We start from the raw sequence: 26,724 nt of genomic DNA, 5'->3' as shown, positions 1-26,724 counted from the left end.
GGCTCCGGACGCGCAGGCTCAGCGGCCATGGCTCACGGGCCCAGCCGCTCCGCGGCATGTGGGATCTTCCCGGACCAGGGCACGAACCCGTGTGCCCTGCATCGGCAGGCGGACTCTCAACCACTGCGCCACCAGGAAGCCCCCCATTGAGTCTTTTCATGAACCTTCCTACTGAAGAGTGTTTCAAACATTCAAATCACCAGAAAATTAAAGGTAGAAGATTCTCCATTCCATCATGTTAGAAACACACCTGAATTTAACCTAAATTCGAGTCCATTCTGGGCCAGATAAACCTGCCCTTTGTGCTCTAGAGAAAAACAGCATCCCAACTTCACCAAACTCCAAACGAGTTTAAGATAATAAAAAATTACCATTTAGTAAGTGATTACTGTGTGCCAGACACTGCACTGAACCTTTTGAATTAATTACCTCCCAGCAATCATAGGAGAGAATTACCATTACAGGCATACCTTGTTTATTGCCCTCCACCTTATTGCACTTCATAGATACTGCATTCTTTACAAGTTGAAGGTTTGTGGTAGCCCTGAGTCAAGCAAGTCTATCGGCACCATTTTTCCAACAGCATTTGCTCACTTCATATCTCTGTGTCACATTTTGGTAATTCTCAAAATATTTCAAACTTTTTCATTATTATTATGATTACTATGTGATCTGTGATCTTTGCTGTTACTACTGCAAACACTTATGACTCGCTGAAGGTTCAGATGATGGTTAACATTTTTTAGCAATAAAGTATTTTTTAATTTTATTTATTTATTTTTGGCCGCATTGGGTCTTCGTTGCTGCACACGGGCTTTCTCTAGTTGCGGTGAGCGGGGGCTACTCTTCATTGCAGTGCACGGGCTTCTCGTGGTGGCTTCTCTTGTTGCGGAGCACGGGCTCTAGGCACCTGGGCTCAGTAGCTGTGGCTTGGCGGGCTCTAGAGTGCAGGCTCAGTGGTTGTGGCTCACTGGCTTAGTTGCTCCGCGGCACGTGGGATCTTGCTGGACCAGGGCTCGAACCCATGTCCCCTGCATTGGCAGGCAGATTCTTAACCACTGCGCCACCAGGGAAGTGCCGTCAACAAAGTATTTTTTAATTAAGATATGTAATTTTAGTCATAATGCTATTGTTAGTGCTTGCACACTAACAGACTACAACATAGTGTGAGCATAACTTTTTTTACACGTGTTGATCATTAATGAAACTTTTGATTTGCAGTGTTTTCTCAGACTGTCCACCAATGATTTTCTCCTTTTCTTTTTGCTTCTCCAAACTCAAAAAGCATCTGATAAAAGACAATGATACGTTTCTCTCTCAATTTCTGTCCATATTACATATAAGAATTAAATCAGTTTCCCAAATCTTAGTTACAATTACCTGTTCAGTGTTTTTCTTCACCACTCAATTATAAGCTCCCAGGAATAGCATTTGGTTTTTGTACCACTGTCATATGGTTTGTATCCAAAAAGATCCATTAAATGAGTTATGGATATAGCATATTTTAGTTACTCATTACATGGAAAAGTTGCTAAGTGAATTTGACTCAGAGAGTGAAGAATACTCTCTTAAAGATCAATAAAGCACAATGCAATAACAAAACAAAACACACAGGTTTGCTCTTTATATCCTATGTTGTCTTTGACAAGGCATTTAATGTCTTCAAACCTCATTTTCCTAACCTGCAAAATGGGGAAGTACTTTCTCTGAAAACCTGTGAACGTTTTTTCCCAAGATTTTGTCTCTGGTGGGAATCCAAATGATAAATTATTGCTTAAATATTAATAGAACTTTGTCATTCCTTCACGTGAATAGTCATCTTCTATTGATAAGTAATGATAACAACCTGAGGGTTTTAAGCTCAAAGGGTGGATGTACAATACATTGTAAGAGGAGAATAGAATGGCACCCCACCTAAAATTGAGTTCTGTCCACTTAAATGAGAGGTCCTCTGTGCCCTCTTAAATGGTGCTTCAATATCATCACTTAAAGCATAACTTTTATATGCACTAGGAAACAAAAAATTCATGTGACTCACTTTATTGCGATATTCGCTTTGTTGCGGTGATCTGGAACTGAATCAACAGTATCTCCAACGTTTGCCTGTGTTCAGATCATCCCTATAGTTGGCTGGCTAAATTACCTAGCAAGTAAGAAACAGAGCCATGCCCATAACCACCATGCCATGATGTCGCCCAGCTATAGAGAATAGCACAGAGGAAGGTTCTATTCAGAAGCTAACTTCGGCTTGGGAGGTTGAAACTGTAGACCAGAGTCCAGAGACAGAGCCTCACCTTCAGCATCCTCTGTCCTCGCCTGTGAGGGTGGCAGATCCAGTGATCTGCTGCCAACAAGAGGTGGCACCATGACTTGTTCTATGCTGACATACAGCACCTAATGGACCTCTAGCTCTTGTTCATTGCAACCCTACACAGAGAAAGGTAGCCTTGCCACCTCGTAAGAATTGCTAGAAAGTTCACACTTTCTAGCAATCATGAAACTATGATAACAGGGATGGTCCCCACCTCGTGCGGATGAGAGTTTCAACTCTTCTTCCAACTGGTCAGTCAGTCTGGAGAGACTATTTGGATTTGTTTTGGTTACCAGCACTAGCAACAGGTAATAAAACCGACTTGATTGGCCTCATTCAATTGCCTAAGAGCCTCTTGACTTATCTCATTATCTCCATATAATCTTGCCTTCTGTGCAGATAAGTCCACATGCAGGAGATTCTTCATTCTTTCTCTGGGCTTCTGCTGGGGCCCCTTCTCCCTGCTGATCTCTGCCCTAAGAAACCTCCCTGACTTTTCACACCTAGCTCTGGTCATGCCTTCACTCTACCTCGGCATTTGGCAAACAGGCTATTATTTTGCTCATGGGTGTTTAAAAATAGCCTCTTTTGCATATTTTATTTCTCTTAATTAAGTCAGAAGCTTCTCAAGGACAAGCATCATGTATTTCATTTACTTGGTCTCCCACCTCTGACACACAGCATCCTCTTCGTTCATGACAGATTGGCCAGCCACCTTTTATTTCCTCTGCCCAGCTTCCGAAATAAGGGAAAACATCACACAAGCAAGGGAGGAGAATAGGGCAGAGATCTGGACATTCCAGCCTACAGAAAAATAGATAATTCTCTCTGGGCATTTTCATATGAGTTTTTTTGGTTTTGTTTTGTTTTTGTTTTGCGGTACGCAGGCCTCTCACTGTTGTGGCCTCTCCCGTTGCGGAGCACAGGCTCCGGACTTGCAGGCTCAGCGGCCATGGCTCACGGGCCCAGCCGCTCCACGGCATGTGGGATCCTCCTGGACAGGGGCACGAACCCGTGTCCCCTGTATCGGCAGGCGGACTCTCAACCGCTGTGCTGCCAGGGAAGCCCCATATGAGTTTCTTGATTGCCAATCAGATTTCACTTAGGCATTAGTTACTTTCAAAAACAAACAGACCTAAGACTTACTGAAGACCTCAGTGTGCCAGGTTCCTTACCTACATTATTTCAGTTATCCTTGCAACAACCGTAAATAGCAATAAATGTTTTTCTCATTTTGGAGATGAGAAAAATGACTCTGGGGTATTAAATAATTTTCCCAAGGCCTTCTGGACTCAAAACCCAGTCTAATTCCAAACCCTATGATCTTCCACTCAACCGCACAGCCCCCAGTTGTGGCCCAGGGTTTCCCTGCCTATCCCTCTCATTCCTTTTCTTTTCACTTGACAGGTTTATCTGTTAAGTTGCATAACATTAACTCTGAGGAAGAATGATAGTAGCTTCCTGGAAAAAGGGACCAGGAAGGGGAAAAAAGAGCAAATTTTTCTGAGTCCCCACTGTGTGCCAGGCCATGTGCTAGCTTCTTTACACACATTTATTTACTCTTCTTAGTGAGCTCATTATGCAAACAAGAAAACTGAAGCTCAGGAAGTCACATGACTTGCCCAGGGTCCCCCAGCAAGTGAGCTGTGGAGTTAAGATCCAGCCCTAGGACCATCTAACCCAAAGCACAAGCATGGAAGTTCCCAGGAAAATAATGATGTTCTACTAAAGTAGTGGGCTGTGTTTTCAGGATTTAGGACTGAGACCTTAGCAGGTTGTCAGGCCCAATGGGTAATGTGTCTGTCAGTAGAAGTGGAACAAGACTCTGAAAGCCACAAGCTTCTGACATTGGTGATGTCAGGCAGTTGTGATTGTGGCTCCCTGAAGCCCACAGAGGAAACACAAGAGGTCACAGGCCAAAACCACACATCCAGCCATCCTCCAGGGGCTGACTGCCCATGAGTGTGCTGCCCACATGTCTGTATGGTGGAAGGAGAACCCAGAAACCACCAGTCCCACTAGACAAGCTTAAACAACTATCTGCAGGCCATCTCTTAGGGAGAAATTGATGCTGAACTATCCTTTGGGCATGGAGCACACTGGACCAACATTGCACACAATGGGATAAGACAGATCATTTTTAGATCAGAGATATAATGGATACTCATTGATTTCTCCACTCAGCAGTCATCCATTCCTTCCAGCAACACCCCAAATTTCCTCTGAGCCTCACCCTTCCCTGCTGTCAGTAAGTTGACTCTCCCTCCGACTCCAGGGACAGGCAGGTGACCAGGCCCAGCCAATCAGAGCCATGTGTTCCTTTCCTGATCACAGTAATGTGTCCAGATGAGCCTGCAACCCAATGAGATGCAGTGAGAATTTTGCTTGAACTGTAGGTAGAGGGACACCTTCTCTTTCCTTCTGAGTTTGAACCTGGCAGGATGTTGACCTGGAGGTGACAGCAGCCAGTTTACCTCTGTGTGGAGCTAGAGAATAAAGTCACCACAGAGGAAAGCAGAGATACTGCTGTGGACTGAAAGGTTGTGTCCCCCCAAATTCATATGTTGAAATCCTAACCCCAGTATGTTGGTATCAGTTGGTGGGGCCTTTGGGGACGATTCAGTCACAAGGGTGGAGCCCTCATCAATGGGTAAAGCTTTGATGCTTTATAAAAGAGACTCCAGAGAGCTCTCTTGCCCCTTCTGCCATGTGAGGACACAGCAAGAAGACAGCCATCTATGAAACAGGAAGCCGGCCCATATCAGACATTGATCTGCAGGCACCTTGATCTTGGACTTTCCAGCCTCCAGAACTGGGAGAAATAAATGTTGTTTAAGCCATCCAGTCTATGGTATTTTTGTTATAGCAGCTCAAACAGAGTAAGACAGATACAGATGAAGAAGGTTGTGTCCTAATGACATTGTTTGACCCCTGAATCCAGCCTGGCCTGGACTTTTCAACTTCCTGAATTAATACATTCCCACTTTTTGCTTAAGTCAATTTGACTCAATATGTCTCTTTTTTTATCACTTGCAAGAGAAAAAGTCCTGACACAATGGCTCTTCAAAAAAAGTCCTTCTCCCTTGAGATTTGGGGCCTCAGATTAAAGGCAGTCTGATAGAACTTAATCTTTTTCATATCTTTGCTTAACTGTCTCCTCAGTAAGGCTTTTCCTGACCAATGTATTTTCAATTATGACTTCCTCCAACCCAGTAATCCTTGTCCCCCTCTCTGCTCTATTTTTCAGTTAACACCATATGATACACCACTTATTGTACTTATTTGTTTTGTTCATTGTCTGCCTTTCATAACTGGAATATAAGTCATAAGGTCAGGGATTTTTTGGTCTGTTTTTATTCATTAATATGTCCCCATTGCCTACACAGAGTCTAACACAGGATAGAAGGTCAGTGAATATTGGTTCAATGAATAAATGACTATTTGGACAAGCAATTCAAGGAGGGATTCCAGAAACATCAAAATCTTCCCAGAGCCCTTGGACTCAGACAGACTTGGGTTCAAATCTGGACTCCTCCAATGACTGGTTACCTGCTCTACAAATTACTGAAGTCTCATGGAGATTTAGTTTCTCACATAAAAAGGGGGGGTAATAATTTGTACTCTCAGGATTATTGTGAGATTAGGTGAGATTATAACATCCTTCCTGCCACATTGTAGGCTCTCATTATAGGTTATCTACATGTAGGGTAACCAACCAGAATGAGAAAGAGAACTCACTAGAATGATACATCAAGAGATCTTGCTCATCTTTTGTGAATCCATGATGACTGAGGAACAACCAAGGGTATATACTTGGCTCAGTATGACAACCACTGTTAGCATGTCTACCTGGTTTTAGAATGACTGATTCAAGAAAGAAGGCTTTTGGAAGGTATGGGAATTCTTGTGGGACACAGATGATAAATTGCTGGCTCCTGGCAAAAGATGACATGACTTGTATCATCTGCTTATTTATTTAATGCTACAGACTGAATGTTTGTGTCCACCGCAAGATTCCTATGTTGAAGCCCTATACCCCACTGTGATGGTATTTGGAGATGAGGCCTTTGGGAGGTGATTAGGGTTAGATGAGGTACTAAGGATGTGGCCCTCATGATGAGATTAGTGCCCTTATAAGGAGAGTTTGCTTTCTCTCTCTCTCCCTCCCCCACCTCCCCCACCATGTGTGGACACATCAAGAAGGTGGCCATCTGCAAGTCAGGAAGAAAGACCTCACCAGGACCTTACCATGCTGATACCCTGATCTCAGACTTCCAGCCTGCAGAACTGTGAGAAAATAAATGTCTGTTGTTTAAGCCACCCAGTCTATGGTATTTTGTTATGGCAGCCCAAGCTGACCAAGACACTTGGGCACTCTTCCTTTCTTATTGCACACATGAAAACTGAGATCTGTATAATAAAAGAGGAAAGTGAGAATAAAAAATATCAGGACCAGGGAAAGTGCACATTAGCACAGGAGGTGTCGAGGGAGGGGAAGAGCAAGTAGTTCATCAGGTAAAAGAGAGTTCTAGCATTGAGATTTAAATTTGCCTATGAGTTCCCAGTGAGCCAAAGAAAAGAGAGAGAGAGAAAAAGAGAGAGAGAAAGGCATTAGTAAGGGTCAGCAAAGGACAGCTTCGCATTAATGGCTTAATGTCTAGGGGTTTAGAAACTTCTAGAGTTCAAGGGGAGCATCAATTATTTAGCATTATATAAGGTGTGGCTACTTGACTCCTTCATTATATGATTGGGGCCTTAGCAAACATGCTCAGGTGAATAGGTTCAAATAAATACATTGAGCTTCAAAGAAATGGTCAAGGGACTTCCCTGTCAGTCCAGTGGTTACACCTCGGCACTTTCACTGCTGAGGGCCTGGGTTCGATCCCTGGTCTGGAAGCTAAGATCCCACAAGCCTCGAGGTGCCACCAAAGAAAAAAAGAAAAGAAATTGTCGAGAAGCAATCCACTGGGCTGCCTGCCTTGGCTCATCACATTTAATGAAGGGTCTCTTTTGAGCTGGTGGCAACTTCTTTAAAATAGACTCCTATCTTTGTCCTATGAGAGTGGATATGATTTTTTTAAAAACGGTTCTCACTATGGAGCCTTTTATGTCCTGTGCTAGGTAACCCATGAACCTTATCTGCACCTCTCTCTCCTCATTGTAGGGATGAGCAATCCCAGCTCAGAGAGGTTAAGTCACTTGCCCACAGGCTCCCAGCTAATATGTAAAATAATCGGGACCCAACAGCCCCCGCTCCTTTCATTCCTTCAGTGTTTCTCACACTTTACTCGTACATGTGCCTTCTTCCCTATCTTTGTCTTACCCTCATAACATTCATGATTGTTTACCATTTTTCAGCAAATTAACTCTCTGTATTTTAAGTTTAACTTTTCCTTAAGCAATATGCATGAAATTATGAGTTTGATGTGCTTGTTATATTATATTATATGTATGTTATGCTATATTAGCAATATTATTAACGCACATTAAAATAATTATGTAACCATTAATTTTTTAATTTAAAATTGTGTGAGTATGACCTAATATATCCCTCTAATGGTGTGCATATTCAACCTTTGGAAAACCTTATGCAGTTTCCAGAAGTGAACTAAGGTGGACATTTCGATGAAAGATACTGTTTGTTGCTGTTGTTTTGGGCTCTAAAGTAACGAGACCGTCTTTAAGCAAGGCTCGTCCACTGTCTCTGAAAGCAAAAAAGGTAGAGACCCCAGAATATCTAGAACAGCCACAATGTTATCATAAGAGAAGTGGCTAGACCTGCAGAAACTCTGCAGTGAGGTGGGATAGGGAGGATGGGAGGGAGACACAAGAGGGTGGAGATATGGGGATATATTTATATGTATAGCTGATTCACTCTGTTATAAAGCAGAAACTAACACACCATTGTAAAGCAATTATACCCCAATAAAGATGTTAAAAATAAAAGTCTGCAGTGAGGGGATCCAGTCATTTAGATACCTGGGTTTCCACTCTTCTGCTTAAAATAAACATTTGTTAATAGTTACACTTCAAGTAATGTCATGAATAAAAGTCAAATAAAAACCTTTAGACTTTATTTGATAACTACAAGCAGATTAACAGCAAATCATATTTAAATAAGGCCTTCGTAAGTGCACCATGATGAAACAGAAGCAATAAAGTTAATTAAATCTTTATGTTCTATTATATACCTAGGGAACCCACCCTCTTTAGACTAAACAGTATTAAAGATAGAAGGGCATGTGGTAAGTTGAAGTTATCGTCAATATATCAATGAAATGCTCTTCCTGGATTTTCAATGGTTGATTTTAAAGTTGGTTTGAGCAGTAATCCCAAGAGAGGAATCTTTTGATCTAACCAAATGAAGGAATAATCTCATTAGTGCTTAAGCAAGGAAGTCATCATTTGTTCACTCAGTTCACTCATCTACTGGATGGATGCCTAGTGATGCTGGATATTGTGCTAGGTTCTAAGATACCCAGATAACATGTGGTCCCTGCCCTCAGCGAGCTCATAGTCTAGTTGGGGAGACAAACAAATCAAACATAGAATGATCATGTTATGTTGTGTGGGCACAGGTACTAAGGGGGCCCAGAGAAAAGGAATTAAATGCAGCCTGAGGGAGTCAAGATAGGCTTCTCAGAGAAGACAAAGTGGCAGAACTAAGTGCTTAAGGATGAGTTGGAGTTTGTGATGGAGTAACTCCAGGCAGAAGGACTAAATCACATATGGGAAAGCACCATAATGAAGGGCAACTTGATGGAATTGGAGACCAGGTTGTTCATAATAAACGAGTAATTCAGTACCACTTAAGTGAAGAAGGGGAGTGAAGTTCAAGACAAGATGGACCAGATGATGACAAGCCTAACTAACTAGTTTATCCTGAGAGCTATAGGAGCCATTTGAAGGTAGTAAGCAGAGGAGATTTGGGTTACTTGATAGCGGCTGCCAGGAATCCTCTGTGTGGGCTGCTCGTCTCCATTCTGGGGACTTTCCCTGGATGCATTTGGCACTAGAGAGCAGCTGCAATTACTGACGGCTGGAAAACAAGATCTCTCTGGCATGTTATTCGGGCGACTGTAATTACAGATAATGGGCCTCAATTTGCCCGTCAGGAATTTGCACAGTTGGCTCTATCACTGGAATTTGAATATTTTGCGTCCTGCTTGTGCACCAAAGTTAGAGAGCAGAAGTGGCTGTGGTTTCTCAGGAACTCACACACTGACCTTGCAAATGGTCCCAGGCCTTTGTGAAGCAGTGGCCCTTCCCTGAAGAGCGGGCTTTCCCTGAGCAAACCCATCCCCCCAGAAAAAGTTTCGAGCCACTCTCCTCAGGCACCAGGTCGGGAAGCTAAGCAAGCAGGACCTACTGTTCCAGTGAGGTCGTACCACTCTCCTGGAGTCCATGGCTGGTTGGGAGGACTGTGTCCACTCAGCTCCTTGTCTTTAACCCAGGCTGACACACCCTCACACTTCACTGCCCATAGCCAATTAAAAAAAAAAAAGTGCTTTGAATATATTTCAGCTCCATTTAGGGCAATTGCCTTGGAAGCTCTTGCTTCATTACTGTTTTTGTTCTTTATGCCCCATTCTGGTCCAGGGTCAACCAACTTTGTTTTCAACTATTCTGGTTTTGTGTTCTGTTCTTGTCCCAGCACTGGCCCTTCTATCGATTTAACAAGTATTTATATAGTATTTGGTCATATACCAAATCATGTTCTAAATTGCTTTATGTGTATTAACTCATTTATTCTTCATAACAAAAGTATGCAATAAATACAGGTAAGGAAGTTATTATTATACCCATTTTACAGATGAGAAAATGAAGCCAAGAGTAGGGGAAATCAGATTTGAACAAGGCAGTATTGCTCCAAAGTCTATGCCCAACTTCACTTGAATTTCATACATTTCAACTTGTGTCTCCTTAACATCTGAGATATTTTTTTACTAAGCACTTTTTTTGTGCTAGGCATTTTACATGTGTGACCTCCTCTAATCCTCAAGACAACCCAAAAGGACAGATACAGAAAAAAGAGCTAAGTTATAGTGATTTAAGCAACTTGCCCAAGATTATGCTGATTAAGTGGGAGAGCTGCTGGCCACTGAGCCTGACAGAGCTCTTTATCCCCCCATCTCTTGCCTTATTCTCTCCTGTACTGATTGTTTCGGGGTATTCTCAAGCTTGAGTCAGTCCCTGGGACGCTACAACCACCATGACACTAGACACAGCCCAGACCCCACTCAAGGGAAGCGTATTACAATCTGCCACAATCTCGGAGGAAGGAAATGTAAACTTACAGTCTACTCTGTGAGGTCACGTTCTCACTGCTTCAAAGGGCCACTCAATAAATATAGCTGTAACAATTATATTCGCCATTTATGAAATGCTTTCTAATGTGCCAGGCACTTTATATACAATATTCCTAAGCAGCGTGACAATCCTACGAGGTCAATATTATTACTGCTGTTTTACAGATGAAGAAACAGAGGTTCAAAGAGGTTAAACAACTTGCCCACTGTCACCCAATTATTCAGATATGCTGACTCCAAAATCCATACTTTTTCTACTATATCTGGCTTCTTTTCTTGTGAACTATATCCAGAGAAGGCCTTTCCAAGGGCTTAGAGAAAATATAGAAGATGAAAGAGAACAGGTTCCAGCATGGGTTGGCGGAGTTCATTATTTTGTTTTTTTCCTTCTTTCCTCTCTCCCATCCTCCCTCCTTGCCTTCCTTCCTCTTTTCAATCAAGAAAAATGACACAGTGAATAACAAAGCTAACAGAAGCCCTAGACTTGGCCTCCTGTCATCTTTAAAATCTAAGTTCCACCCATGCACAATTACGACTGCTGACAATAAAATCCCAACCCAGTGTGAATCAGCACAAAGAAAAAGCAAAAGAGGGCAGGGCTGGGGCTTGGTGCTCGGAGTTAGCCCCAAAGATATGAGTCAGGGAAGTCTCAGGATAACCTCCTGCCAAATTAATCCCAGTCCAGGGCTTGCCAAGGTACAGCCGCTCTCACAAACTCCAGAGGACCTAAGTGGACTGCCCTAGGGAGAAAGGGCGGTTCTACTGGGCCTGAGAGAGACCACTGGGCAGGTCACTGGAATTGTTGTTATCGACTGAATCTTCCTGGGACTGCTGTGGCAGAAGACAGTCCTACAGTCATGTAGGTGGCAGCGTACCTGTTTAATTCTCTTCTTCACTGTACCCAGATACTCAGTAAAGGTGTGCACAGAGGCACAGATTTATTTGCATTATTAGATAACATCTGCAACGTGGCCTAGCCAAAAATAAAGTGTCAACACAGTGCCTGCGTGCTATCCTAAAAATAATGGCATGGGTTCGTGGAGATCTAAACAAAATGAAAAAGGTTGGTCACAGTGTGTCCTTGGTCTGGGTTCTCCCCATAATCTCCAGGTCAACCTCCCTCTCTGAATCTGAACTTTGTGAGTAAATTCTGGGGTCAGAGGTTGTCAGCATCACCTTGTGCTCCAACCCCAGACAGACCTAGGCTCTTGTAGGTCTCAGTAATCTGCACTTCTTTCTTTCAAAACACAGAAACCAGGACATTTTCTGCCCACCCAGATCCTCCTAGAGAAAGAAGAGGGAGTTATGCATCCATGCTATATGGAAAGAGAAGAGGATTTTAGAACCATAAAGATTTGGAAATGAACTCTGCTACTTCCTGTCTGCATAGGCTTTGGGCAGCTTATTCATCTGTAACAATGGAGAAAACAAGACTTACGTTGGAAAGCTGTTGAGAAGACTGCTTAAGCTCGCCAGGACAATGTCTGGCTCATGGTTGATTAGATCATGGTCACCCAATCTCCTGGGCTGACCTGTGTTTCTTTCTGTATTCCCAAATCCTTCTGAGAGTCCTAGAGTCAGCTGTTCCTTCAAATACAGGACTCATTGATCAGAAATGCACTGAAGGCCACTCTGGGATACTCCCTGTGTTCCAGAAACAGAAATGGGCAATTTAATTATTCTTTTATTCCGTAAAATGATGAAGCATTTGTTCTGGGTTAGGGACTGAACTAGGAGCTGGGGATGTATAAATGAGTTGTGGGTCTCAGTTTAGAGGGGGAAACAGACAAATCAGACTATAGTCATGAGATCTATAAGGGCAAAACTAGAGTCTGGGCAAGTCCCGGGAAGAGTATCTAAATGGGATTCTCGGGAACTGCTTGAGGGATGTGTGTGTGTGTGTGTGTGTGTGTGTGTGTGTGTGTTGGGAAATAAGGCATGAAGGGGAGGGGGGCAAGTGGGAGCCTGAAGACCAGATGAGGAAGGAAGGTGGGATTGGCTCTGCCTGCAGAGGGAACAGCGTACGCCTAGGCACAGAGTAGGAAATCACCAATGGTTCTGACCAAGGGGACCAGAGGATAGTGGGGGGCGAGGCCAGGGCAGCAGCTGGAGATTTGGGCAGAGGTCAGATCGCAAAGGGTCTGGGGAGCTAAGCTATGCAGTTTTTGGTTTTAACACGAAATGTATAATGAGTCCTTGAAGCATTCCAAGCAGGAGGGTAACATGATCAGATTTGCTTTCCTAAATTGCCATGACAATTTATGTCCTCAGATTTGACCTGTTTTTATGAACTCATGACACTACCTACCCCTACCACCCCTACCCCAAGGAAAGAGAAAATTACATTTCCAAAAATTAAAATTGTCAAAGAACCACATGCTAGGTGGGATTTTGGTTTTGTGTTGATGACGCTGTTCGGGGTGGGAGAGATTGGATTTGAATAGGAATATTAACACTATGACTAGAGCATTTAGCTCTCTTTTCACCCACGAAGCTAAGTCCGTGGTTCTCAGATCATGAACAGGAGTTTTGAGATTTTTACCAAATCTGGAGACAATGATCTTCACTCTCACAAACGAGTTCTCAGAGGTCCCTCAGGAGTGAAAAAGCAGGAGGGCTGTAACCCAGCCCTGAAATTTATTGGCAGAAGCAGTTTACGACTGTAAACTCTCACTCTTAAGGCACCCCTGTGCTTGCTTTCTATTTCTGGCCCTGACCAAAGCTGTCAGCTTCTCACTTTCAAAAGCATTTAGTTCGTTTAATTAAAAAAATATTATGATTGTGAGAAGTCTATAGAAGTGCCCTGAAAATCTGATGACCTCATTTTTTGGTAGCTCCACAACATTTGTGAACATTTGTTTTTAATCATTGTCACTTCCTTTGATCAAATTTATTGTCAGGGTTTTGGAGTTTCAAGGGCAGTTTATCCTACCAATCAGGACCCATTTATCCGAGGCTCTGTCTCTGTAACTTAAATACAACACGCCGGCATAAAATAAAAATCCCACTGACCTCAGCAGCAGGCAAGATCTGGAAAGCAGACTTCGAAAGTAGATTAAAAGAAAAAGCTCAAACTTTCTCTCTTGCAATCCTGTATTGTCCTCATTCACTGGAAGGCTTTTCTAATATGACATTTGTCTTGGCAGATAAAGTGTCACATACTAAGCAGGTGATAAGTGGCATAACTCAATGGAAGCATTTGGGAAAGCAAGTCAGAAACAAACGAGTAGCTGGAATGTGTAACAATCAGCTCAGACAGGCAAGGTCCCAACACAAAAGTTATTTTGAAGGCTCCTCTCTGATTTGGCAGCCCGGCTGAAGTTAGACAGGTTTGAGCTTACTTTTAAAATCAGTCTCCCCATGAGTGTGTGTGTGTGTGTGTGTGTATTACACAGCTGCTGTCTTTCTGTCACTGAATACTTCAAGTAGAAAATCAGGAGGTAGTGTCATACTTGAAGAGAGGAAAGCAGATTTCCAAACAGACCTGATATCTACTTCAAGAGACCAGCTAAAATTACCCCAGCTAAAGAGTTTCTTGTGTCACAAGCTTTGTCCCTAATGTACGCTGAGGCCAAGGCCTCCGCAAGCGGAGCTCTAGTCACAGCTCAGCTGGGAGTTATACACCCTCTGGGATCTGCAGGCCAAGATTTAAGTGCATTAATGGAGGGCCTCCTCAAGCTAGTGTGACGGAGATCCATCAAATCCGAAGAGAAGCCAGAAAGGGGAAAGAAAATAAAATTAAATAGTTCTTTCATAAACTTCAGTCAAGTTTCATGAGTTGAGACACAGATGTGAAATTTTAAAAGCATTCTCCAATGCCTTCGTTCTGGATGAATAGGTTTCTATATTTAGGCAGTTTTAGCATTTGCAAGGCACTTGCTTTGTGGAGGGGAAATGAATGTGTGGACAGGAAAGAGAGAAGAGGGAGGTGAAGGGCCAGCTTTTAGCTTGTACCTGGTTCCAAATCTTCCTAAGTTCCAAAGGTCTTGGTTTAAGAGCTCTGTTTAACTGTGAGAGCAGCTCCCAAATAAAAGTGAGACCCAGAACTATCTTCCTATAAGTCTGTGACTAATCTGACTCCTCCCAAATTGGGAGCTTCACAGAGGTGGTATTCTTGAGCTGGCTTTTAAGACTTGTGGAATTAGCCAGGCAGTGATGCAGTAGGAGGAGATTCTGGGTAGCAGTAACCACACCAGCAAGGGCGGGAAGGAGGAAACAAGAGGACATGTTCTGGACGTGTGAAGATAAAGAATTAAAAGGGCTTGGCATCAGTCTGGATGGTTGGGACAGGGCAGAGGGAGGTGTCGGAGGTGACTTGGCAGGTTTTGGTTCAAGTGGTGACCCTTACTGAAGAATGGAATACAGGGAAAGAAGTGAATTTGGAAGGGGAGGTGATTGAGAAGGACATCTGTCGATTTTGGCTTCCCAGCATCCATCCCACTTCTTTCTATCCATGGTACTTCAATTTTCCTTTAAGCACACACCCCATCCTGTATCCTCTACTCAAGTGGCTCAGGTGTAACTGACACCATCTGTGGTTCAATGGGTGGACACATGACCCAGACCTGACTAATCAGAACATCTCATCTCCCAGGCCATCAGGGCTGACTCTATAACTTTATATAGAATTGGTTATGAATACTAACATAATGGTGGGACAGTGAAACTTTGAGCTGTATTTGCATAGCAGTTTGTAAGATTAAGAAATCACCAAAAACAGGGGGATGACATGATTATACAGGAGGTAAGTCTTCTCCAGTGACCTGCTTGCAGTGCTATGGTACCACCAGTACTGATTCAGGGATGGACATGTGATCAAAGTTGGGCCAATGAAAGATAGCCCTGAGACTTTTGATCAAAGTATTGGGATACAGGACCTCTCATTTCATTGGGGGTACAAAGCTGATAAAATGGGGACCTGGAGCTTCTGGCAGTTATATTGCTACTATGAGAGAAGAGCTTCCTGAGAAAGAAACCAAGACAGAAGAGAGCAGAGCCAAGAGAAAGAGATGGCAAGAGACAAAGAAGGTGGTGATGGGGAGAGACAGATTCCTCCTAATGGCATCATTGAATCACTCGGAACAAGACTTGCTTGAAATCTATCACTCAGAACAAGACTTGCTTGAAATCTATCTCTGGATTTAATTTTCCTTTTTCTTTTTTTCTTGAGCCAGTGAACCAAAAGAGTCTTAATGAATATAAAGATACTATTTTTGGACATATATATTTTAGGTACTGGGAATCATCCAGACAGTTAAAAAAGAAAAACTAGTGCCCGAGACATTAGAGAAAGTGACGAGCACTAAGATAAAGTTTTAAGAGTCTTTCACATGTTTAAAACAATAATAAGAGTCACCTTCTTGCTTCGTGCCAGGTATTGTTCGAAAGGGCTTTGTATTTATTCTCTCGCTTCACCTCACAGCAACTATGTGAGTAAAAAACTGTTATTTGTATTTTACAGGTGAGGACATTAATGCACACACAGGGGAGGTTAAGTAGCTTGCTGTGGTGGCCAGACTCCAAGATGACACTAATGAAACCTACCTCTTGGTTATTCATGCCATTATTGTATTCCCTCCCCTTGAGTCTGGGCTGGACCTAGTGACTTGCTTCTGATGAACAGAATAAGACAGAAGTGATGGTGTGTGACTTGGAGACAATCATTAAAGTGGTATAGCTTCCACTCTTCCCTGTGTCTCTCTTTCTCTCTCTCATCACTCTCCCTGAGGAAAGCCATGTTGTGATCAGCCCTGTGAAATGTCTCATGAGGTGAGAAACTGAAGTCTGTGGTCAACAGCCACAGGTTTGCGTTTGGAAGTGGATCTTCCAACCCTGGTTAAGTCTTCAGAGACTATAACTCCTACTGACAGCTTCACCTCTTGAGAAACTCTGAGCCAGAACCACTCAGCTAAGCCATTCTCAATTCCTGACCCTCAGAAACTGTGAGATAATAAGTGTTTGTTGTTTTAAGCTGATGTGTTTATGGGTAATTTGCTACACAGCAGCAGATAATTAATACAGATTTTGGTACCAATAATGGGGTGCTGATATAATAAAAATCTAAGATGTCAAAGTTGTTTTGGAAACACAAAGTGAGTGGAAACTAGAAAAGCTGTGAGGATTTTGAGGAGAGTGTTAGTGAAAGCTTAAAGTGCCTTAAACACATGATTTGTAGAATTATGGACTTCGAAGAGCCCATCAGTAAAGGCTTAAAGGAAAATGGAGAAAAGCTTATTAGAAACTGTGTAAAAGGGGATCTTCATTGTGCAGTAGCAGAAAGTTTAGTAATATTGGTGTCTGCAGTAATGTGGTTGGTAAAAAATGTGCCTGATTAACTGGGTGATCAAATTAAGGAAATTTCCAGCCAGTGTGCTGAAGGTGCCAGCTAGTTTCTTCTTACTGCTTATGGTAAAATGCAAATGAGAGGGATAAACTAATGGAAGGATTGTTAAACAAAAAAGGAACTGAAGGGTTTGAACAGTCTCACCATCTGTAGATGCCAAATGATGTTAAAATTTAAAAATGCCTTCTGAGAAAAGATCAAATCCAGAGCACTGCCAGGAAAACCTGGTCCAGAGACAAAGCCACGTGTGTGTCTGTAAAATGCTTTGTTAATACTTGGAAAACTTAAATGTGTTGCCTCACAGTACTGTTCAGGCAAACAAAAAGTCCTCTATGGTGCTAAGGGTGTGACTAATCAAACAATGGGACTTCTAAGAAGCTTTAGCGTATTGTCTTTCCATAGACATCCAAAGTAGAGAAGAACTATATCAAAGAGATTTGTGAGTGTGGCTTTATTTTAATGGAGTGGACCCCCAATAAGATTCACAGGAGACCCACTAAGTATTTAAAATAATTATATCAGCAGAAACACTACCAGCTTGGACTAAAAGAGGTGAAAACAGTGCAAAACGTAGAAAGGATTTTGAGCTCTCGAAATTCAACAAGACAGAAGCAAACTGAGGAAACTACTTAGCTGCAGATACATGTTACCTTTCATGAAAAAGGAAAGATAACACAGAGAGTGGAACCAAGAGCTATGAGAACCATCACTGGGCAGAGATAGGACTGAGTCTGAATCTAGGAACTCACAATATTTTCCAAGATGGCTTTCAGAATTGCTATGGACCAGTGATGACTTTGTGCCTCCCAGTTCCTTCCTTTTTGAACAGGATATCTATAATGAATATCCGATGCTTATTGTACATTGGATGTGTGCTTTGGAGGAGGGGATAGATCATTTGGCTACTTCATAGGATTAGTTTAAAGATTAAGAGCTATACTCAAGGAACTATACTTAAGGTCTACATCTGAGGAGCCACATTCACACCTGGACCTCATTTAAGTTATGAAATTCTGGACTTTGATGTTACAATGGTCTGGAGACTTCTGAAGGCCTTAGGATGTGATGAGTATATTTTTTTCAGCCTTGGGATATAATAAGGATATTTTTCATGTGAGAAGAATGTGAATCAATGTGAGGTCAGAGAACAGACTGTGATTGCTAGCCTACAAATGACCCCCGGTGGTTCCCATCTCCTAGAATTCAGTCCTTTGTATAATCCCCTCTTCTTAAATGTGGACTGGACTTAGCAACATGCTTCTAATGAATATAATAAGAAATGTTGGTACATGACTTGGAGACTATGTCATAAAAAGTAGTGTTGCTTCTACTATCTGTTTCTTTCTCTCCCTCTGTCTCTCTCTTTCTCTGTTTCTCCTCATTCACTTGGTAACAAGCCATGCAGTGAGCATTTCTGTGGAGAGGACCAAGTAGTCAGGAACTGAAATCTTCTGGTAACAGCCAGGAGTGTAAATTTGGAAGTAGATTCTCCAGCCCTAGTCCAGAGACTGTGGCCCCAGCTGACAGCTTTACTGCAACCTCATGAGAGACCTTGAACCAGAACCACCCATCTTAGCTACTTACAGATTCCTAACCCTAAGAAACTGTGTAGATAATAATTGTTTTGCTATTTTAGCCTACATTTTGGGATCATTTGTTGCATGACAGTAAACAATATACTTGCCAAAGGCATAAACTCTCTGATTCCATTTAAATGAACCCTAGGGAAGACAAATCTTATCTAAGTTGTCTGGAGTCATGGGTGGTGGTGAGGACTGACAAGACAGGGGCACATTTGTCACACTCGCTAAATTGTACACTTAAAAATGAGTGTATTTATTGAATGTATATTTTACATAAATAAAGTTGACTTATGAGGGCAGATGTTGAGGAGATGGAATTACTAGTGACTGTAGGCTAAAAAGTATGATGGGGAAGGCAAGAAGAGGGATGGGGCGATGTCTTAAGAATATATCTGTGTCAGGGATTTTAATTTATTTTTTAGGAAAATAGAGGCTTGACTAAGTTTGAAAGCAGAGGATAAGGACTAAAGGTATAGAACAAAAAGTTTAAATTATAAAATAAAATTCCAGAGGGGACCAAAATAAATTATATTAAGCAGGACGATTGGATAGTAAAATATTTCTTGGAAAATATGGCTAAAAGGAGAGTTAGAAGCTTGAGAGGGAACTTGGATTTAGGTAAAGAAGGAGTCTATTATAATTTTTGTGCAAATTGACACCGGAAGTCAATTATTTTTTGATGCTCTGCTAAAATGTTTAGTATTATTCTGTAAGCAGCTGCGAGCCATTGAAGTTTTTTGATCAGGGAAGTGACAAGATAGGGCTGTACTTTAGGGAAATCATTCTATAGCAGAAATATGGACTAGTTGGGAGATATTAGAGGCAGGGAAACCCATTAGGGGACTATTGCTATCATTCAGTCATAAGATGGTGACTGAACATGAGAGAACCAGAAAAGAAAACTTGGCCTTGATTTGTAAAAGAGATTGTGGAATGAATAAGGCAGAATTTTGGAAATGATTAGATGGAACTGAGGGAAAGGAAAAGCAGGAAATGGAGCAGTTGAGGGAGAGAAGGAGACCTCACTTTTGGAATAAATTCTGAGGTTCAGCAGACTATCCAAGTGAAAAGATACTTGCAGTGAGTGGGACTGCATGTAGAAATTTAACAGCAATTATTGCATTAGGTTAGAGATGAGATTTAGGAAGCATCTGTCTTTCTTTACTGACAGAGGAATCAAGACTCTTTGAAATGGACAGTGTGGGCATATCAGTCAGCTTGGGCTGCTATAACAAAATACCATAGGCTGGGTACCTGAAACAGCAGACACTTATTTCTCACAGTTTTGGGAGTGGAAAGTCCAAGATCAAGGTGCTAGGAAGTCCAAAATTGGTTCCTGGTGAGGGCCCTCTTCCTGGCTTGCAGATGGCTGCTCTTCATTATATCCTCACATAGTGGACAGAGGAAGCTCTGGTGTCTCCTCTTCTTCTTATAAGGGCTCTAATCCCATCATGGGGGTTCCACCCTCATGACTTCATCTATACCTAATTATCTCTCAAAGGCCCCATCTCTTTATGTCACTTCATATCTTCAACACATGAGTTTTAGGAGGCTCAAACATTCAGTTGGTAACAGTGGATAAATAGTAAATGATGCTTCAGACTCAATTATACCTATACTGTTCTTTCTGGAAGATGAATTGAATGGATTCCAGACACGGTTTCTCAAAATGTGCCCTCAATGCAACATGAGATATTAATACGTTTTCCAAGAGAAATTGATTTCATGATGAAAGAAGTTTGAGAAATATAGGATTAAACAAAGCTAAACGGCTTTTTAAAGGCAGTTCTTCTTAGAGCCTTAATATGTAATGGTACTATGCACAGTGAATCCTCAAGAGGACAGGACTACAGAATATAAAGCATTTCTTATATTCCCTTAAATAGACAAAGCTTTTTCTTAGGAAGGGCTCCAGAAACCAATGTTTTAGGGAGAGCACTGTAAAAGAAACTAGTTTAGGGACTTCCCTCGTGGTGCAGTGGTTAAGAATTTACCTGCCAATGCAGGGGACACGGGTTCGAGCCCTGGTCCAGGAAGATCCCACATGCCATGGAGCAACTAAGCCCATGCGCCACAACTACTGAGCCTGCACTCTAGAGCCCGTGAGAAACAACTACTGAAGCACCCACACCTAGAACCTGTGCTCCACAACAAGAAAAGCAACCGCAATGAGAAGCCCGTGCACCTCAACGAAGAGTAGCCCCTGCTGTCTGCAACTGGAGAAAAGCCTGCAGGCAGCAACAAAGACCCAACACAGCCAAAAAAATATAAAAATTTTAAAATAAATAAATAAACTAAAGCTAAGAACAGAATTAAAAAGACCTAACAATTACAGACAGAGGTTCAATGTGAATTGATATAAGGTGTTAATCACATTAAAGAAAAAGAAACTAGTTTAATATTTTATATATATATGTATTGATATATATACATACATGTATATTAGAATATAACATCACCTATGTAGTATTCTTGCAAAAATAAAAATCACCCTATTCTACCAAGGAGGGGCCAATCGGACAAATACATATCGTGCAACAAACTATTAAACAGTTGACCTAGACTCTTCAAATAAGTCAATGTCATGGAAGACCAAAAGAAAAAAAGATGGGGAAACCCTTGTAAATTATGAGAGTCTAAAGAGATACTATTAATACATGCAATGAATGAGCCTTGATCAGATCACTTAAAGGAAAAATAAGCACAACTATAAAAATCCTTGTTGGAACAACTGGTAAAGTTTGAAAATGAACTGTACATTGGATAATACAAAGTAGGGAAAAAAATAAGCTTCTGACTCAATTACATCCTATTGACCAGGTCTTTCCCAAAGTACTTTGGTACCTGGGAACCTATACTATAAGACCTAAAAACATGAAAGTTATAAGTGATATGTTCGTTCCATTCAAAAAGAAAAAAGAAAAGAAAAAAGCTGTTTTAAGCTGTACTGGAATTGTAGTTATTGGTAACATTTGTGGGCGAATAAGGACTTCTTTAATATTGCAAACTCTATACAATTTAGGAAAAAATATTGTATCAAAGATGAAAAATTAAAAAAAAAATCTGCCCACGAAAACCTGAGTTTTCACAACACTGTAAATCAACTGTACCCCAATAAAAATTAAAAAAATAAAAGAAAACCTGAGTTTAGGCCTCCCATGAATCGTTAGAGTCCTTTTTCCATTAAATAGTGTTTAAGGCTCAAAAAAAACCATGGTGTTTCTTTAACTCCAGCTTCAGAAACCCCCCATTATAAATAATTGGGGATAATTATGAGAGCAGCTGAATAAACTGGAAAAGACCAGGCACAAAGAAGAAAGCAATAGGATGAAATGTGCAGTCCTTGAGCCAGCCCATGAATCTCTCTGGAATCAGAAAAACAGTCCCCATCTTCTCCAAACTGGAACCTACGTTTAAAGCAAACACCAAACCAAACCTAACCAAATCAAAATTATGTAACCCCCAAAAGTGAGTCTGGTTTTCTTTTACAGTTATATAGAGAGAATCTCTGGACCCTAAAATTAAATCCCCTTGACTCCTGACTGAGAAATATGGCAATAACATTTTTTGAGGGCAGTGTTCCCTTAATCCTAAGGCTTTTGTGATTCCCTTCGTTCTATCAACCCAGCCGCCCCCTAACTCTTCTACCATGGGAAATATAATGACTTTAGAAGCTTAATTTGATCCCATGAGCAGCCTTTAGCAAACCTGTTGCTGGAAGGGTCATTATGGAGAAAAGCAAGGGTTTCAGCAATTAAATGAATCATTCTATCACTAAGTGGTACATCTGGCCTATATTAATTAAAGGCTGGGAAACCGCTCGGGGGCAGGAGACTAGGTGGCTGTCACAACTATTGGAGAGGTCAATATGTACTTTTTGTTGGAAATTCTCTATTACAGTTGTGGCAGGGTCCATGTTTCCCTGAATTTCTCTAAATAGCACTAATTCTGCATGATCAGGTTTACTCCTGGAGTGTCATTTTCTTATTATCTACAAAGGGAGAAGTGGAGGAGGGAGTTAAAGCAGGCAGAGCACTTGCGCTGTGCCAGGCAATGTGCTAAGGGCTATGCACAGGTTGTTTTAATGTATTTATCATTATGTGGCTATTGGGTGGGGGTGACCAATTTACAAACAAAGAATTTGAGCATCCAGGATCTAAATCCAGCCCTGGGTGCTTCTAAAGTTCTGGTCTTTCTGTCTAATACAAGAAAAACTTAAATCAGAGAGGTTAAGCACTCTAACACCCTAACAGCAGGGAGGTAAACAAGCATAATCTTTCTGGAGGACTATTTGCAATGAACGTACATCAAGGTCCTGAGCTGGTAATAATCATAATGATAAATGCCATTTACTATGCACTGATCTGTAATCCAGCATATAGCTCTAATCTATTTCTTTGCTACTGTTGTGTTTGTGCCTGTAGAATTTCTGATACGTATTACAGGAATATATTCTGAACAAGGAACTGGTTGCTTAAACAGCTGTTTACTGAGCACTTACTCTGTAGTTGGGCTGAACACTCACAATCCTAAATGGAGAAGGGGAGGGGAGGAGCTGAGAGAGCCCAAGTGAGGGAAGACCTAGCCAGTGTGCTATTCTAAAGTGGATTTAGCAACTTTCCCTTAGTTTTTGACCTTTGGAAGCTAAGTTGTGTCACTTAGTAGCTATGATTTGGAGCAAGTTATTTAATCTCTCTAAGCCCGAGTTACTCTTACCAAAAAAATGGGTGGAAGACCTAAATAGACATTTCTCCAAAGAAGACATACAGATGGCCAAGAGACACATGAAAAGATGCTCAACATCACTAATTATTAGAGAAATGTAGATCAAAACCACAGTGAGGTATCACTCACAGCGGTAAGAATGGCCATCATCAAAAAATTTACAAACAATAGATGCTGGAGAGGGTGTGGAGAAAAGGAAACCCTCTTGCACTGTTGGTGGGAATGTAAAATGATACAGCCACTATGGAGAACAGTATGGAGGTTCTTTAAAAAACTAAAAATAGAACTACCATATGACCCAGCAATCCCACTACTGGGCATATACCCTGAGAAAACCATGATTCAAAAAGAGTCATGTACCACAATGTTCATTACAGCACTATTTACAATAGCCAGGACATGGAAGCAACTTAAGTGTCCATCGACAGATGAATGGATAAAGAAAATGTGGCACATATATACAATGGAATATTACTCAGCCATAAAAGAAATGAAATTGCGTCATTCGTAGAGACATGGATGGACCTAGAGTCTGTCATACAGAGTAAGTCAGAAAGAAAAAACCAAATATCATATATTAATGCATATATGTGAAATCTAGAAAAATGGTACAGATTAACCTATGTGCAAGGCAGGAATAGAGACACAGTCGTAGAGAACTGACGTATGGACATGGGGTAGGGGTGAGTGGGATGAACTGAGAGATTGGGATTGACATGCATACACTACCGTGTGTGAAACAGATGGCTAGTGGGAACCTGCTGTGTAGCGCAGGGAGCTCAGTTCGGTGCTCTGTGATGACCTAGAGGGGTGGGATGGGGTGGGGGGAGGGAGGTCCAAGAGGGAGGGGATATATATATATACACACATATATATATATACACATATGTACAGCTGATTCACTTCATTGTACAGCAGAAACTAACACAACATTGTAAAGCAATTATATCCCAATTTAAAAAAAAAGGTGAATAGCAGCACCAGCCCAGGGATGTGAAAAATAAATGAGACAGTGCAAGTGAATGAGGTATAGTGAAGGCATTATGGCCCAGGCACACGTTAAGGTTTGGAACAAACTCCCACAGGGACGCTCTATCAGAATCAATCAACCTGAAGTGTGCTGTCCAGTATAGTAGTCACAGCCACATGTGATTTTTAAACATTTGAAACAAGGCTAGACTGAATTGATATGTGTTTTAAGTGTAAAACACACACTGGATTCTTTTGAAGACTTAGTATGATAAAACAGAATACCTCATGTATGAATTTTTGTAGGTATCACGTGTTGAATTTACAATGTTTGTCATATGTTTGGTTAAATACAATACCTTTAAAATTAATTTCATCTGTTTCTTTTTACTTTTTAAATGTTGCTGCTAGAAAATTTTAATCACATATGTGGATCACCATATATTTCTATTGGACAACTTTGGGCTTGATATTGAGGAAGAAAGCTTCTCTTTGTCACTGCAGAAGTGAAAACTTAGCTCTGGACTGTAAAACCTCCTCCCTGGAGCCAGGTTTCTCTTAGAGATTCTCCTGTCCCCTACTCTCATCCCCATCCCCCACTTAAATTCAGCTTAAGCACGTGGTGCGTGGGTGATCTTTCAAGATGAAAATCTGTTTTCATCCTGGTTCTATGGGTTAAAATCCTTGGAAGGTTCTTCTTGGCCTTTCAGGATAAAGGCCATACTCCTTAGCAAAGCAGTGTAACCTGACTTTGGCTCACTTCTTTCCTTCAGCTTTATCTCTTACCCCTTCTTGCTCCAGTTTTTGTGCGTGCTGTGTTTCTGGACACCTTGGTGTCTTTGGATTGTCTCCTCCTTTTCCTGGGAATGGCCTCTGCTACCTGTGCACACACTCCCAAGCCTCGTGCACTAGCTACACCACCGTTCTTTACCCAGTGGATTGTCCTCCAAGACCTGGCTTAACTGTCACTCCTCCTGGATGCCTCCCCTGAACCTTCACCCTCTAAGTAGATGTATTCCTCTCTATGCCCCATAACACCCTGCGTCTGCCTGTGGGGGGGTGCACTTACACTTCTGATTTCCTGCTGGCTTGCTTGCCTATTTCCCTCATTTGACAGAGTTCCTTAAAGACAAGAACAGTGCTCTTCATCCTGAATCCCAGGACCAAGCCTAAGCCTGGAACACAGTAGACTCTCAACAGCTACTTGCTAACTGAATTGAAAGCAGGTCAGAGAACTGCCCAGGGATCATCTGCTCCCGGGTGGTGTATCAATTAGAGCTCTTGCGGATGCAAGTGACAGAAATCTCCACTCCGACTGTCTTTGTTGTCTTACATGATTGAAAAGTCTATGGGTTGTTCTAGCTTCAGGAATTGCTGCATTCAGCTGTCCAATCAATGTCACCAAGACGTTGTTTTTGTTTTTTTGTTTTTGCGGTACGCGGGCCTCTCACTGCCGCAGCCTCTCCTGTTGTGGAGCCCAGGCTCCGGACGCGCAGGCTCAGCGGCCACAGCTTACGGGCCCAGCCGCTCCGCGGCATGTGGGATCACCACGGACCGGGGCACGAACCCGCGTCCCCTGCATTGGCAGGCAGACTCTCAACCACTGCGCCACCAGGGAAGCCCAAGACGTTGTTTTTAATTTCTCTACCTTTCTACTGTGCTGGCTCCATGTGAAGAGATTCTGTCCTCATGGCAGAGACAGCTGATAAGCCTATCTTCCAGTTTCCAGTTGAGAAAATGTCAGCTACCCCGATAGTTCAAACAGAGAGTAGAATTTACTCCTATTGCCCCTAATTGGCCAGTCTGGGGTCATGTGCCTAACTCTGAACTAATAATTGTTGACCTGCAGATAGGATGCATTGATTGGCTCAGGGTTGATGGTATGCTAAAGCATGGAACTGAGATTGTGGTGGAGTTGGCTTCACCCCAAGCAAGGGGCTGAAAGTGAAAGTTACTTAAGGCAACAGCAGGGTACTATTCGTACTGTGAAAGGAATAAAGAGTCCACTGCTATGAAAGAAGAGCCCCGAGGCAAGTTGGTTCCAGCGCTCCTTCTTTTACCAAAGCAGACATTTTAGGGACCATGGGTCTCAAGAGAAATTCATGTTCTTGCATTTCCTTGCTTTGGTAATTTCCAGGGACTCTGTAAAATGGGGTTCATTCTTGTTAGAGTTATAGGTATTATAACCTATGTAAATCAATTGGAGAACTGTAAGTTGGCTGGAAAGACAGGTTAGAGATAGTTGAGAGATACAAAATCCTACTGCTGCTTGATAAGGCCCTGGTATCTTTCCTGGCTTGAAAACTTACTCAGGAAAAGTGAGAGAATTACTAAACCCCAAATCTCTTTCTGGTGAAATGGGGCACACTGAATAGAGACATTTGGTGTCCCTTGGAAGAACAAGTCTTTAGTATTAGGGACTGTCAGTTTGAGGGCACCTCACAGTAGCTCCTTCTGTACAAATTCATTCATGCGAAACTTCTG

The sequence above is a fragment of the Globicephala melas genome, chromosome 2 (assembly GCF_963455315.2).
Source record: "Globicephala melas chromosome 2, mGloMel1.2, whole genome shotgun sequence".
NCBI lineage: Eukaryota > Metazoa > Chordata > Mammalia > Artiodactyla > Delphinidae > Globicephala > Globicephala melas.
Note: the sequence above shows the minus strand (reverse complement) of the source record.